This window comes from Cygnus atratus, chromosome 2, assembly GCF_013377495.2.
Source record: "Cygnus atratus isolate AKBS03 ecotype Queensland, Australia chromosome 2, CAtr_DNAZoo_HiC_assembly, whole genome shotgun sequence".
Taxonomy (NCBI): domain Eukaryota; kingdom Metazoa; phylum Chordata; class Aves; order Anseriformes; family Anatidae; genus Cygnus; species Cygnus atratus.
Genome location: NC_066363.1, coordinates 6,978,854 through 6,994,365, shown reverse-complemented (window position 1 = coordinate 6,994,365; position 15,512 = coordinate 6,978,854). Strand labels below are relative to the sequence as shown.

Sequence of the window (15,512 nt, the reverse complement as noted above, 5' to 3'; positions counted from 1 at the left end):
GCTTTAAGGCAGCTGTATTGATGAATAATTTTCTCTCCACAGAACAAGAAAACTGCAGCCTGGAAGAGAACTTTCTAGTTGCTAATGAACTGCTGTAGAAGAATTCTGTCTTGTAGGGTTTAAGCATTTTTTTTACTTCCTGCAAAGTGCTCTGTAGCTTGGGGTGCCGTAGCTGGTCCAAGGGAATATTGCAGAGCTGGACGTGTCCTTGTGTGATGTCTGTTCTCCTAGGGTCTGCAGGACCAGCTGCCAGACCCTCCTCTGGGGTGGCTGGGCCAGCTCACACGTAGGTGATGCCACCAGTTGTGGGGAGAGCAGTGGTGAGAGCGTGCTGTGCTCCTGCATCCTCTTCCCAGCAAAGCCTGGGAGCAGAAGCCCTGTGAGCATGGGAACACCCCTGGGAGAGGAGTGGAAGGAGGTCTGTGAGTAGGCAGTCCTCCGATCCCCATGTGGACATAGGAGGACACAGCAAAAGCCAGCACAGTCAGCGAGGTAATCCTCACAGGGAATGAAATCCCCCCCGACAGCACCTGGCCCTGTCTCTGCTGCCAGTGCACTTGGTGTTTTGTTTCCACGCTTCATCCTGAATTCAGGCTCTGTTCATCACTGGATGGCTCGACAGATGAGGGAGAGGGATCTTAGATATTAAAAAGCTTTTAGGTCTGCCTGAGAGGTCTCTGGGAGAGCCCAGAGCTAAGTAAAGGAGGGACCAAGAGCTGTGGATGGCTGTAAATGTTCTGAGGCAGTTCCAGCACCCTCAGCTCCATACGCGCTGTCGTCAGATAGTTTCTCTGTTTTCAGCCCACATTTCCCCTGTCTTGGCTTCATTTAATTACAAAAAAAAAAAAAAACCATCACCGGTCAAACCAAATGGCTACAAGCACAGCAGAGGGAAGCTGACAGCTCCTCTCTGGAGAGGAAGGAAATCGAGGGAAAGGCCTGAGTGAGTTTTCCTGGATCACATTATGGCACGTGATCGGGAATCACAGGTTCCCCGGCTGCGTGTCCCCCACCTAGAGCAGCCGTCCACATGTCTGTCACACTCTGACACTGGATCCGCAGCAACTGTTGCTTCAGCCCGCTGCTGGCATGTATTTATCTTCGGTGGTGTTGGAAACAGAGCCAGAGCAAAATGTCATTAAAGCTCCAGCTCTAGGTATCAGCAGGGAAGTAATGGAGAAGAATATATCGATGCGAATGAAAACAACGTGATTTTTGTTTGTTTGAGCGCAGGAATTAGGTTATTTTCTTCTGGATTCTGGCTGATTTCAGCTGTCAGATGGAAGGAGTAGTATGAAATACAGATTGTGACGTGCTCTGGTATTCCTGCCTGGACTTACTTCCAGCCACGTCTTGCACACTGCTGTAGGACGGAGTTGTGCAGTGGCCGGGAGCCCCATCAGCACAGGGGGGACATGGGGCACGGGGAAGCAAGGCCATCGCTCAGCGCAGTGACAAAGTTACTTAATGATGTCCGTCAGGGATCCTTTTTCTAATTGCATGCTGCTGAGGGTCTGCCACAGATTGTGCCTTGTTTGCCTTGGCTGCTTTAGTGGCTGACCCTGCTCTGGTCCAGATCCCTTTTGTTTCTGCAGCGCTTACCTCCTCCTGTGGCCAGCTGTGCCCCAGCCCCCTGCCCAGCTCTGATTATTTTCATTCACACTAAATAGCTTTGGTTCACCGTCAGAGCCCTTTTATTTCATTGAGGTTTTGTTTACTGAGATGAAGCAATGCACTCGGAGCACAGAGAGGAAGACAAATAATCCTCGTTTTGGTGAAACTGCCCCCCAGCTCCTGACCTCTCGACCCTCCTGCCCTGCCCATTTGGCCTGAGAGACTCCTGCTGGCACATCCAGCACCCATCTCCCCTTGCCTACTACCACCATTGCTTCCACCACGGTTAAATGCACAGCAGAGCCTTCTCTAAAAATTCTTTGCTGCTCTTAATTCAATGAAGTTCGAAGCCTCTACTGGGAAGTTGCTTTCACCCAGGCTTCAGGGTTTTGTGGGGTAAGAGTGCCTGGCACGATCTGTGCTGTGGAGTCAGGCTAAGCTCTCCTTTTGCATCATCAGGGTGGCCAGGGTGAAGGCACACGCTGTCAGACATCCTGCTCTTGGCTCCATGCACAGTGTGAATACCTTGGGCACAAGCCCTGCGAGGCTAGCGGCCAGCCACGTGATGGTCCGGAGACCTCAGCTGGCCTGGGCTGGTGTTCAGCTTGTACCGACCGCGGTCCGACACTGATACAGCCGAGTTGTTCCCAGCTGGATCCCGTTCAAGTTCAGCAGAACTCCGGGATGATGCTTCATGTTCTATTCTGCATCAAGGAGAATGTCTGCTTACATACCAGCTATCATCCACCAGGCAGTGATTAAATTGCTTTTACAGTAGTGAAACTGTGGCAGCTTGTATCTGTTTAATCAATGCAATATTTTTTTTCTATTTTGTTTTTAAATAAAAAATAAAGTTTCTTGGAGCCACGGCTTTACAGTGTGATCGAGAAGGTGTTGCAAATGGACTGCTGATGCTCCCAAGACAAGAGCCTGCAAGGACAAATCTTAAGGAAATGTCTGGAGAGCCATGAGCACTGTTCAGCACTATCCTGTCCTCTCTTGACATGCTGAAGGGAAAATATTGCAAAACTTCCTGAAGTTTTGTCAGTCTGTCTGTAAACTCTTGGTCTGGTAGGGGTTAAGGATCATATGTTCATGCTGTCTCTGCAGTGTCATCTTCTATTTTTCTGGAGGTGTCAGGAACATAATCAGCTGTCAGAAAAAACAGAGGCTCGGGAAAGCAAAGGACGGGGTTTTCTTGGCAAGTACAGTCCTTCCTCAGCTTATGTCCTCTGAATCTGGGCTGGAAGGACTAAGCACCAGTGTTCTTTCCTGACCGGTTTTGGCAAGGCCAGACCATCAGCCGCAAACCTTCATCCATTTGGCTCTTTAAAGCCTGATGCTCTGGTACCGCCTGGCTGTTCTTCCGTGCTGGGCAGCAGCAGGTGCCACTCAGCACCAGCTCCTGTATCGGCAAAGCTCAGCAAGTTGGGGTGATACATAGCAGTTTACTACTTGAAGAAGTGCTTGTAAACGTGTCACAGGCTTTTTGCAGAGGCAAATTGAATGTAAGTAACTTTCTGAGAGGGTGCCTAGGGTTCCTAGGGGATATGCAGGGCTCAGGGTAGGGCCTTGGCCTGAGCTGCCTGTGCTTCGAGGAACAGGCTGCAGCACTGCCTCGCTTCAACAGTCAAAAACATCCAGATTTCCAGCGCAACAGTTACTTGTTAAGAGGAGAAAACAGCTCATAATTTATTTTCAGAAATGAGGTCAAAACAGTGCAGCTGAGGAGGGAAGTGACTGGTGCAGCGGGGCTGGTAATCAGATACAAAGCCTCTCCCCGCTAGATTAAATCCAGCTTCAGTCAGCAGTGACTGAAATCTTTCCTCGTTTGACAGTTGTTCGCCATGGCCTTTGTGGTGCTGGCTTTGCTCAGTACCATCTGAGTCGGTGCTTGCGTAACCAGCATGCTGCCAGCCTCAGCCCCGCTACCTGTGAGGGGCCTGCTTGGCGGTCCTGTGAGAGAGCCTCATGAGCATCAGAGGATTTGGGGCCGAACACGATTTCTTCCTGAGAGAAAGTCCTCAATTCTGTGTTTCCAGCTCTGTCGGTAGACAAGGGGCGGTGGGGTGGAGGTTGTGGTGAGGATCTGAGGTGCGGAGCAGCCGTGGTGCTGCCGCAGCCTTGTCAGAGCCTCAGCAGCTGCTTGGCCTGGGCCTGCCTGGTGGACCTGTCCCTTCTCCTGGTCCAGGCCTGCCCTCAGGTTCCCTCCTCACAGCCTTCTCTGGAGCCTTCTTCATGTCCGCCCCTGTGTGCAGATTCACACGGGGTTAATGCCTTGAATAAAAGAACATGTGTGTCTTCTGCACGCTCCCTTTCCTTGACCATTGTGGAGTTAAAGAAAACCATACAGCAGACGTCAGATCGCTGCCCATAGGTCGTTCCCTAGTGCAGCCCCTCTTCTAGTAATTGATGTTGCTTTTCTACAGATCCATCCGGGGAAGGATGTGCTGAGATCAGGCATTTAAGACCTGTCTCTGCTTTTCTTCTCTGGCATGGTAGCAGCTTGGAGTTGTTCCTGTTTTCTCCCCTTGAAGTATATTGACGTTCATATTGAAGCTTCGTTTCCATCTCTTATTTCTGAGCTTTCAGGTGCTGTTGTCCTAGTCAGAGAGGTGGAAATTTCAAGGAAGGACCTCTGCAAAAGTACCTGCTTGGAGATGCACTGATGCAAGGCAAGCACCAAACACGGTGTTCGCTTTGTGTGGGTTTTATGGCTGTTGGATTTGCCTGGGTTCTGCAGTTTAACATGTGCTAGTCCTCGGGGTTTCCCTCTTATCTCTTTGTATGTGAACAGCCATGGCTCGGGCTTCCTGAGCCTGGGGCCTGAGGTGCTGACTGTGGGCTGTGAAATCCCTGCCCCGCTGAGGAGTATTAACCCAAAAATGAAGCAAGGCGAGTCAGAGTGTCAGCACAAGCTGTCCTTCCACAGCTGATGCTGGTGGGCAGGAATGGGACCGACATCCCCAGGGACTGAAATACAGAGAGGAGGGAGGGAGACAGACACCTGCAGGAGGACGAGAATGGGTGTGAGAGGGTGAAAGGCAGAGTGAAAGGGCAAAGGTAGAGCTCCTTACATAGATCAGATTTCCCCACGGCATGGGGGAAACCTCTGGCACGAAGGCGGCCCTGCTCCAACGAGTCTGCTGCTTAGGTACTCGCTCTCTCAGCGTGCTGAGTCCTTTTGGCTACCAGCGTTTTCGGATGCCTTACAGCAGGATGACAGCCCTGAGGAGTAAAACAAACCAGGAATGTGACTGCTGTCATGTGCCGGAGGCACGCTGTAGTAGTGACCTGGGACGGGTGGTGGGGTGAAGCTGGGGTTGGATGACAAGGGAGGGGAAGGATTTCCTGGAGAGGAAAATTGCCTGGCCAGCCCTTTGGAAAATGTAAGCGTGTACTGCTGAAGGGCACGTGGGCTCTTTCCTGCAGCACCGTGGAGCTGGGTGTTGAGAGGAGGCATCAGCTGTGACTCGTTTCACAGCCAGGCAAAGCAGGGCACCCCGTGCCGTGCTTCTGGGGCTGGTTTTGCAGGGGTCTGGTGGATGAGGGAAGTTTTAATCAGCCTGCAAACAGAAGTCGGAGTAGTGAGAAAAAAGGAAATGTGGGAGGCATTCCTTTCTCTTATTCTAATAGCATCGGTCTCTAGTGGGCCTGCAGTGGAAGGGCAGAGGTCTGGAGTTATTTTTAATCTTTGTCACTTTGCGATCTAACTGTGAAAGGCAGAAGAAAGCCCGTGTTGTGTGAACCGCTCCACGGGAAGGAGAGGGTTAGTCTGTGAGTGTCTGGAGAAAGCCGTGATAGTAAGGGTTTGAAACTCTCTAAGCTGTGCTGTGTGCTGCAGTAATGTTCAGCTAAAAGCATCACCCAGTGCCAGTGAAGGCAATGGAAATTATACGACCAAGTGGCAGAAGGAGCAGGAGCAGGCCCATGGCAATTTATTTTCCATCAGACAAGAGCCATGAAGTCATTAGTTATTTTTTCAGAAGGTTTTGGTAGGTGTGCTAGAGAGTACTGTACTATCTCTGCTGTGCCATGTATGCAGGAAAAGATTAATTCTCAGGTTAGCAAGATAAGAATTATGATGAGACAGAAGTCTGAGTCAGACGCAGGGGGGAGAGGCAAATGCTGCAGGCTGAAGCCATCCCTGGACTCCTGTTGAATTCTGAGAAGAGCTAGAGAGAGGGAGACTTTTTTTATTTTATTCTTTTAATTACAGAAGAACAGAGGTTTTGAAACATGAATTTCAGAAGCAAAGAAATTGCGAATTATGGCTTCATTCTCTAGCTACAGCTACCCTGAGGATTTGGAGTACTTTGCAAATATTTAATTACTCTCACCTCAGTGCCCTTGTAAGCATTGCAGAAAATAAACAGAAGTAAGCTGTGCTGTGAGACTTGCAGTCCAGCTGCAACTCTGATGCCTTTACTAGCAGCTCTAGAGCTGTTTTCTTCACTGCAAGAGCAGAAAACTGAGGATAATATGAACTGGTAAATTAAATACAGTGCAGGTCCCAGGACCTGAGTCCTAAAGACTCTGCTCTGACACTCTTGTAACCTGCTACTCTGAAGCTCCGAAGTGGCATACTCTGAACACTTGCCTTCTTGCTGAGCGGCCATGGCTGTGTGTGGCATTACAGTGTGCATTCCCCTGGCGCCAGCTCTGGAGCTCTCATGCGTATGCAGTAAATGGATATCCTAGTGGTCTTTACGTGCATTAATATTCTGTCTCTCAGTTACCCGGAGTATGCAGATGAAATCACTCACAGCGATTTCAGCAGGGCTCTGCAGGCCAGGATTTAGATCGGTCCTTTCATCAGTTTGGACCTCTAGTGATATATTTGTAAAAAAAATATTTGGGGGGCAAAGGGGGAAAGTGAGAGGTAAAGAGGGGATGTTCCACGGGGTGTTTTTCTGCTTTAGCGTATTACAGAAATAAGGTACACAGTTAAGTCACTTACAGCAAGTGAGCCAGGAAAATCTTTGCCTCAATTCCACATTTTTTTTTAAACTCGTGTTGGACGAGTGTATCATAAATCATCGCAGAAGCAACAACTTGCACCGTTCTGCACTCCCCCAAGCTGCTGCTTTTAAGAAGCTGACATTTAGTGCAGTGACTGAGTACGAAATCTGTAGTGTGAAATTAGGCATCAGAGCAAGCAAGCAATTACTTCCAAACCTGTGTTTGTATGTTGCGCACACAGCATTGCCCCTCCCTTCTCTCCTCCCTTAATTTCCCTCTTATTTTCCTTTGCCTGTCCAAACGTAAATCCTTCAGGTCAGGGCCTGTGTTATCTGTTATATTTGTCTGGTGCTACCAGAAACAAAACACGAACGACGACAATAACGCTGCGGTTTGCAGCTTCTGCCGTGCAAAGCAGGCGGCAGTGAACGAACCCAGGGAGAGGGCGCTGGGGCAGAGAGCAGTTATAGCAGCCTCTCCTCTGCTGTGATGGAGAGACACAGTGCTGGCTCCTGAAATATCACCACAGAAAGGCAGTTTACAGCTTTCTGCAGCAGCAGGGGAGAATTTAGCTCAACTTGAAACAAAGCAGCAAGGAAAGCCTACACTGGACAACTGAGATTAATGTGGAAAGAGATGTTGCATGTTAGCTTTAGCAGCCAGACCCAGCTTTGCTAAAATGAAAAAAAAAAAACAAACGTTATTTCCTTAAAGCCTCTGATGCTGAACACAAAGTCCTCTGTGAAAGTTTAAAATGCCAGGTGGTGTATTAAGTAAATAAAGTCGTCCTGCTGTAGGCATTGTTTCTCACAGCAGCCGGCTATAACCAGCGCATAGTACAAGTGGCCATGTGAATCTCTGCCATGTGATGTAGTGCTATGCCTGCCTAATGTGCTGATACCGGGCTGGGAAGTCAGCGGAGGCTTTTCTTTCAGCGGTTATCGTTGTGTTGATAAGGGTCAGCTATTGCACGTGGCTTATTTGCACGGATTGGCGCACGCCCATGAGTCATCTGGTTTGGATCACGACAAGAAACCGGGTGTTTGCACAGATGTCACGCGTCTTTACGGAGCAGATTGAATGAAGAGGACTGATTGATTTTCATTCTAGTGACTTTTCAGATTTGTATCACGGGACTGCACAGTTAGCTTTTGTTATAACTCGGTGGCTGCCCTGAGGCAGCGCTTGCACGATGTCACATCCCATCAGCAGCAGTCCTGGGTCTGCGTACAGCAAGAGTCCTTTGGAAGGCGGCAGTCTTGAACTCCTGTTGTTTTGCTGTCAGCAGCGGGACTGGAAAGTCAGCCAGGTGATTCAGAAAGTGCAAGGCTGGTATTCCCAGCCTTCTCGACCCCATGCTCTGTGGGTGATGGATGCACAGGAGGGTAAAGCTTTCTTTGCTCACGTGCTCTTCTCAGAGGGATGCACAGCCAAGTCTCCTGCTTCTGCTTCTTGTGGTTCTGCGTGGCATTTCCCCATGGTGCTGTTACCTGCTGAGGATCACTGTTAATGCTTCGCTCCCATCAATGCCACTTGCGCTGGCAAGGTGCATGGTTCGGTGTCTCCGACCATGCTTGCTGGCCACAGCCTAGTGTCTGGTAAATTCCTGGTGTTGCATCTCTCAACATAATTACCGCACTGATCTCACTGCTTCTGCCTGGCCAGGCACTTACTCAGTGGCTGCCTCAACCGTGACCAGGACCTCTTCATTTATCACCTGTGAGGTTGTCAAACAGCAGTGGAATTTGCATTTGTCTTGAAAAAAAAGAAACAGCCATCCTTTGCCATCCAGCTCGTGGCTCACCGCCGTTTCTCTGCTACAAACTGCACCTGGTGCTCTCCAGTATTTGCAAGACAAAGGGGAAGGGGTCACAGAAAGCTGAGAGTTAGAGACCAGGCTGAGACCTCCGTCACAGCAGCACTTCCTGCCCATGAGAACCTGAAAAATCACACTGTGAGGAATGTTTTCTTCTTTGAAAAGCAGCAAATTCATAACTGTATAGATCTCTGGATCCTATGCACTACTTTCTGCAGCTTGCCTGTTGCCCTAAAAGCCCAAGTTCACAGCCCTTAACAGCCGTGTCTCTCCTGACAATAAGGCTCCCTGGTGTATGTGTATATTCTGATATAATTTTCTCTGCTGAATATAGGAAAAATGCAAGTCTGTTGGAAACAGGCAATGCAAAAAACAGAGTTACAAAACTTATCTAGCTGGGGAGAATAACTATTATGAACTAAGCATGAAAGCACAGGGTCACCGTGGGGGTTTGGATCTCAAAAAGTGCTCCCTGTGCTCTCTGTTTGCCCCACCAGCCTCAGAATATCCTCAGGGCTGCAGAGCATTTGGTGCGACCTGATGACACGATACCGGTCCATGGCACATGAAGGCACCAAAGGTAGCTCAGACCAAAAGTCTGTCTGGCCCAGTGTTTTGTCCTGGATGGGGGAAAATAGAGGGTGCCTGGGCAACAGAGCAAGAGGAAAAGTGTAGAGTTCATAATTACCCGATTACCAACCTGACTGCATCAGTTTACTGCAGAGGGACTTGGGGTCCCATCCCTGGCAGTGCCCAAGGCCAGGCTGGATGGGGCTGGGGGCAGCCTGGGCTGCTGGGAGGGGTCCCTGCCCATGGCAGGGGGTGGCACTGGGTGGGCTTTGAGGTCCCTTTGAAATTTGAAATTGAATCAATTACAAAGTGCAAAGCTTGGGGCACTGAGAGGGCAGAAACCAGCTGCAAGGGTGCTCCTGCAGTGGGACAGGGAAGCTCTGCAGGTGAGATCCCAGGTGGTTGGGAGCCCGTCAGACTGATCCAGCCTGCTCATGCAGTGACTTGAAGGATATATTTTACTCCTTTTTTATTATTATTATTAATAGAAAGATCATTTTGGAAACAACCAAGTCTCTCACTGAACACTGCACCAGCTAGATGAAGAGCCATGGCGTTGCTTCATTAAGATTGAAGCAAATGCAGCTAGGATAGATGCTGCTCCATCATACTTTGGGTTATAATAAGATTGTTTTTCAGGTTTGTTTTTAACTAATGTGTTTTACAACATTTAGTGTCAATGTCACCAACACAGCTTGAATAGAAACAGCCATTTACCTGCTTATGAGCTCATAGTTTTACTGCCATTAAGTGGCATTAAACTTCATTTCACATAATTCGCATCAATTTGCTTATGTGTCAAAATTAACATAGTATTGTGTCTGAAGAGTGAATCAGCTTAATGAACAGCAGGCTCAACTCGGATTCACTTGTGCTTCTGACTACTTAAAATTCAGCAGCCACAGCCTGCCTACTTCTCTGTTTCACTGCCAGCTGAAGAATGCAAATGAAAGGACGATGTTGTCCTGGGAAGGAATCAGACAAAAAGTGTCACTTGGAGACACTGCAAATGGAAACTCCCCACCACCACCACCCTTTTTTTTTTTTTTTTTGGAGATGTTTCAGTCTAAATGGTAAATGAATACATCCCTATGTAGTAACCTGGAAAGCTATTTTTTATTGTTAGCGATGGCATTATCTGCTTGCTCAGGTAAAGGACAAGAGAATACCGAAGTGTGATTCCTAGGAAGATGCAAACTGTGAAAGTGATTTATTTTTCATTGCCAGTAACTTTCACCAGTTTTAGCAACTCCATGTTAAGCGCATAAATACAAATGAAATGTTTGACAGCAGGCTGCTGGCTATATCCTTTGGACTCTCAACAGGGCAGTGCAACTCTGTCCAGACCCACCCTTTTGTAAAGGATCATTAGTTCATCCCTGAATTCTCTAGCAGCGTAACTTGTGGGCAGGAGGCTGCAAAGGTCTGTGGGGGCAGGGGCTGTTTTTTTTTTCTTTCTGGAAAGGGGTTGATTAGAGCTCTGGGCAGAACTACACATAGCACTGCAGATAAATAAAAGGGAGGCTTTGGCAGGAATCACTGGGCTGTGAGCATCCTTCCTCCCAGAAACCACCAGATGCATCCTGCCAGGTCAGGCATGAAATGCAGGTGACAGAACTAATTGTGGGTGTCACCCGGGGAATGTAGGAGGGCAGCCACCCTTCTTCTCTTGGGAGTATGGGAATGACAATGGAGCGCTTTATCCTTTCCTGTTATGTATCTGTGGAAGGATGGTGTGAATCCGAATGCCCAAGTAGGTGGATGTAAAATTTAATACCATGCAAAATAAGGGCTTTATTTAAAAGAAATAGTTGCACATATCTCAAGAAGCAAGGGAAGGTAGCAGCATTATTTTTGTATGCGTGTGACTAAGTAAATGCCAGTTAGTGTTGCATGCTATCTTGGGCCAAAGCTGTGGGCTCTGCTGTTACAGGAGTATCTTCTCGGAGCTCTTGCATCCAACCTGTGATGTGCAGCTAGATCCAAGCTGAGGCTGTGCAAATAAGCAAAGAATTGAATGTTGGGCCATCGCTGCTTACCATCACAGACAACACTGTCATAGAGGAAGACAACTGAAAATTGCCTTATTTTGATCAAAATTAAGACTAGTACTATTTAATTCTGTTACAATCAAACATGCATATTCTAAGAGTAAAGATACACTATAATATGTGGGTTGCTTCTTTACGTGGATTCGATTAAGCAGTACATTTGTATACTCTTGAGATTATTTTTATTCATATGCATATTCAGTCACACAAATATTAGGACTTACGACTCATCAGTAAGGAGACCACAAAGTTATCCTCTTTTTTTGGACTTGTTTGCCACCAGGAATGAAGTGGCAGGATGAACCAGAAAAGAGCAAAACACTTGGACTGTTTACGTCCTTTTATGACAAGGTTACCCAGCCAGTTAAAGGAAGCCAGTAGATGTGATTTCTTGGGGATTTTAGTAAAGCTTTCGATACCGTCTCTCGCAGTATCCTTCTGGACAGAATATGCAGCGTACAGCTAGACAAATACATAATATGATGGGAGAACAATTGGCTGATGGGTCAGGCTGAAAGGGTTATAGTAAATGGGGTTACCTCAGGCTGGCAGCCAGTCATTAGTGGGGTTCCACAGGGCTCCATTTTAGGGCCAGTTCTCTTTAATGTTTTTATAAATGACTTGGACGTAGGACTCAAATGCACACTAGATAAGTTGGTGGGCGATACAAATTAGGAGGTGCTGTTGACTCCTTCGAGGGTGGAGAGGCCTTACAGAGAGATCTTGACAAGTCAGAGAGCTGGGCAATCACCAACAATATGACGTTTAACAAGAGCAAGTGATGGATTATGCACCTGGGAAGGGCAACCCTGGTTATAATGTGCAGACTGGGGAATGAGAGGCTGGACAGCAGCCGTGTGGGATGTGGGGAGCCAGTCCCATGGGATGTGGGGGTTCTGGTTGACAGCAAGATGAATACGAGCGAACAGTGTGCCCTGGCAGCCAAAAGGGCCGGCTGTACCCTGGGGTGCATCAGGTACAGCATAGCTAGATGCTGGAGGGAAAGGATTGTCCTGCTCTGCTGTGCTCTGGTGCGGCCTCACCTCAAGTACTGTGTGCAGTTTTGCGTGCCACAATATAAGGAGGACATAAAACTATTAGAGAGTGTCCAAAGGAGGGCTAGAAAGATGATGAAGGGTCTGGAGGGGAAGACATGTGAGGAGCAGCTGAGGTCCCTTGGTTTGTTCAGCCCCGAGCAGAGCAGGCCGAGGGGAGGCCTCATGGCGGCCTGCAGCTCCCTCACGAGGGGAGTGGAGGGGCCGGCGCTGAGCTCTGCTCTCTGGGGACAGCGACAGGACCCGAGGGAACGGCATGGAGCTGGGACAGGGGAGGGTCAGGCTGGGGGTTAGGGAAAGGTTCTGCACCCAGAGGTGGTCGGGCACTGGGACAGGCTGCCCAGGGCAGTGGGCACGGCACTGAGCTGCAGGAGTTCAAGGAGGGTTTGGACACCGCTCTCGGACACAGGGTCTGGTTTTGGGGTGGTCCTGTGTGGAGCCAGGAGTTGGACTTGATGGTCCTTGGGGTCCCTGCTAAGTTGGGATATTCTGTGATTCTGTTATAAAACTAGACTGGGACAATAGAAAACATGGGACAAAACCTTCTGTTGGCCAGTGATATAGTAACTGATCTACTAGAATCTCCACCCCCCCCCCTTTTTTTGTCTAAAATTGTTTTATTAATCTAATGGAAAAAAGGAAGTTTTTTTGTTTAGTTTGCTAACATGAAAATACCACACTTGATTAGTCATTTCATTGTCTGATGAACGAAACATTAGCATTAGAGATAATTACTTGGCATATCAGTTAATCTCCTTATCAGAACCGGAGGAGTATGCAGGCAACCTCAAAGACTGTTTCTTCTCCAAAATCCTAGATACATACTGCATTTTTTCAGCCACATTATAGAAAAGTCTAGAAATGGTGGCAGGCCTAATTGTTTAACATGTACTTTCTTAAAAACAAATTGTTTTCAGCCATAGGATACAAGATGTATCTTGTCTCTTCAGTTTCTTCTGTAGTAGGCAAGTGAAGCTACTGCAAATATATGTACCTATATATGTAAATATATGTAATATATTTACACCAATGCCATCTGTTTAGAAGGCAGTTCAATAGGATTAAGTTAACACAAAGTTCTGTTACTCCTGAACTGATTTGAGTTTGGGGATATATTAGAGATTTTCATCCTTTCATATCACAGGCTTTCATAAAATTCTTTGTAGGGTTTAGGATATTGAGTTGTATCATAGCAGCTAAGTCTTTTGTTTTAACAATCATAAAACTATTTAACATTTCCTAGAGGATTATTCCTTCAATCTCAGTGTTATAGAAATGTAAACAAAATATATACCACAATAATGCCATGAGGGAGGCTTTTAAATAGCAAATGTTGAAAACATCTAATTACATAATTTAATCAAATTCCCTGCAAAATAATTATGACTTTCCCTCCACCTCTTTGAGGAAATTGAGTCATAGAAAAATTAAATCTCAAATGTGCCTCGCTTTGAGTACTTATGTTTTAAAAGTCCAGGAGAAACAGACGGTTCTGAGGATCAAAGTGCTCTCAGTGAAGTTGCTGGAGTCACAGACACTCGTCATCTATAAAAACTCATGCCAAGTTTCCCAAGCGGCCATCCACGAGGAAGTTCGCCATCAGTGAACGTTGTTATAAAATGGAAGCCACACTGTCTGTAAGGAACTTTTCCTGGCTGTGCTGTTACACATTTATAATGAGGTGACAATAGTTTCCATGAGATGTAAGAGATGTTACTTCCTTGGTCTCCTTTGATCCACATCTTCCAGTGTCCTATAGCTGTCCTCTATACTTGTATGCCAGCCTTGTTAGGACTGTGAATATGTGGTTCCCTTATGTCTGGTAATTACTCTTTTGGCAGAGCTTGCTGATACTGGAAATCGTTTCTGTAGACTTGCTGATACATTAGCACATAATGAGCACATCCCAGCAGTAAGACTTTAAGATCTAATGGTGTTTTTCTCCCTTTTAGTGGTTTTCCATTTGCAACAATTACAGCTACCATCCACCTCAAACCTCAGTCTAAGTGCTTAGGAAACATTTGTACACCCATAAAAACACAGAAGATAAGAGCATCTTCCCCAGAACTGCTTATCTAAATGTGCACGCAAAAACCGTCATTTTAATCCTTCAGCATATGGAACACTCCCCAGCCTCACTGAAATCAGGAGAAGCTAAGGACATTCAAAACAACCAGGGCATTTCTTCTTGCCTCTCCTTGTGGCATGTCACATTAGCCAACATTTGTATCTGCCTTATATATATATATCTGCCTTATATTTATATAACACCCACTCTCCACTGGATCTGTGATTACTGCTGCTTGATCAGCAGAGCTGCAGGTCTCTCTAACGAAGAGAAGGAGTGAATATTGATTCCAATAAAGATAAATTTTTTCAGTGAGAGTTAGGATTTTCTTGAAATAAATAAATTACACTAGAACACTAATACCACTACAGATAAAACATCTTAGAGCTTAATCATTTTGAAAGTTCCCTGATGAGTGATTCTACTGTCTCTTCATATGTAAAAGCCATCAAGAAAGGTTGTTTTTAATGAACAATGATATTAAAAGAACAGTTACCTGAATTCCTCATTAATTCCTAGATATGTCAGGAGTAATTATTTCTTCAAGTAATAAATCCCTTCCTGAGTCGTTGGATCGCTAGTGTTCTGACTCTAGCATCTTAATAAAACTGAGTTTTATTGTTTACCTTCCATAAATACAAAGTTTCCTTTAAAATGCTGTCTCCTGGGGTAGAACAGTGGCACTGAGAAGTAATGAACATCCTTTGAGGTCAATGGAAGTCAGGATACAAAAACATTGCTGAGGGTTCATTCAACCAGGGTTCTTGATGTGAATAAGACATTTGATTGCAAAAGTGCTTTGAGAATAGAGCAAGCTGTACTAATACATCTTGCCCTAGGTTGAAAGCAAGAACCAGCAGAGACTGAGTGTAAACCAGTGCAAAGTATTTGAATGGAGGTGTGCAAAAGTCTCTGGTGAAACCTTGAAAGCTTGAACCAGTCTTGCCACGAAGATGCATTGTCATGTTCTGAAACATTTGTTTGAATGGCTTGGGATTTTCTGCATATTAAAAGCTATCTGTTCCTTGTCAGTGGACTTGAATCCACTATGGACTAACTGATTACCTACACAGATCTCTGGAAGTACAGGAAGTGAACCAAATTCAGAGGTCCTATAGGTGCCTATAGCCCACTTAAAAATTTGAAGCTCTGCTCATGCTGGCATAAGAGAATCATCCTTTGTTTGCTGACACACAAACAGATCTATGTCATATACATGTATGTTATAACAAGAAACAAGGATGTTGTAATGAATTTTCTTATTGGAAGTAGATGTCTGCTTGTTCTTAAATGGGTAATAAATACAGCTTAAATTACCTGTTTAATCACAGCTCAGAACTGCCTTAAGAACATAACCTAAAATACAGCTGGGGTAG

The 15,512-nt window shown here is 46.4% G+C and overlaps 1 protein-coding gene across 2 annotated transcripts in view; it reads left to right on the top strand.

Moving 5' to 3' along the window:
- Positions 1-15,512, top strand: part of PRKAG2 (protein kinase AMP-activated non-catalytic subunit gamma 2) — a 216,917-nt gene that overhangs the window by 129,466 nt on the left and 71,939 nt on the right. The gene's annotated exons all lie outside the window — the stretch shown is intronic.